Source organism: Colobus angolensis, unplaced genomic scaffold (genome assembly GCF_000951035.1).
Source record: "Colobus angolensis palliatus isolate OR3802 unplaced genomic scaffold, Cang.pa_1.0 Scaffold430, whole genome shotgun sequence".
In the NCBI taxonomy this organism is placed as follows: domain Eukaryota; kingdom Metazoa; phylum Chordata; class Mammalia; order Primates; family Cercopithecidae; genus Colobus; species Colobus angolensis.
The window spans coordinates 3,013-3,976 of record NW_012117711.1 but is presented as its reverse complement, the minus strand read 5'-3'; positions in this window follow the sequence as shown (position 1 = coordinate 3,976).

Here is a 964-nt window from a genome sequence, read left to right as displayed (position 1 = left end):
AGTGAAGGAGAAATAAAATCCTTTAGAGACAAGCAAATGCTTAGAGATTTAGTCACCACCAGGCCTGCCCTGCAAGAGATCCTGAAGGAAACACTAAACATGGAAAGGAACAACCGGTACCAGCCATTGCAAAAACATGCCAAAGCATAAAGACCATCGATGCTAGGAAGAAACTGCATCAACTAATGTGCAAAATAATCAGCTAACATCATAATGACAGGATCAAGTTCACACATAACAATACTCATCTTAAATATAAATGGGCTAAATGCTCCAATTAAAAGACACAGACTGGCAAATTGGATAAAGAGTCAAGACCCATCAGTTTGCTGTATTCAGGAGACCCATCTCACATGCAGAGACATACATAGGCTCAAAATAAAGGGATGGAGGAAGATCTACCAAGCAAATGGAGAACAAAAAAAAGGAGGGGTTGCAATCCCAGTCTCTGATAAAATAGACTTTAAACCATCAAAGATCAAAAGAGACAAAGAAGGCCATTACATAATGGTAAAGGGATCAATTCAACAGGTAGAGCTAACTACCCTAATTATATATGCGCCCAACACAGGAGCACCCAGATTATTAAAGCAAGTCCTTAGAGACTTAAAAAGTGACTTAGACTCCCATACAATAATAATGGGAGACTTCAACACCCCAATGTCAACTTTAGACAGATCAATGAGACAGAAAGTTAACAAGGATATCCAGGAATTGAACTCAACACTGCACCAAGTGGACCTAATAGACATCTATAGAACTCTCCATCCCAAATCAACAGAATATACATTCTTCTCAGCACCACATCGCACCTATTTCAAAATTGACCACATAGTTGGAAGTAAAGCACTCCTCATCAAATGTGAAAGAACAGAAATTATAACAAACTGTCTCTCAGACCACAGTGCAATCAAACTAGAACTCAGGACTAAGAAAATCAATCAAAACCACTGAACTACATGGA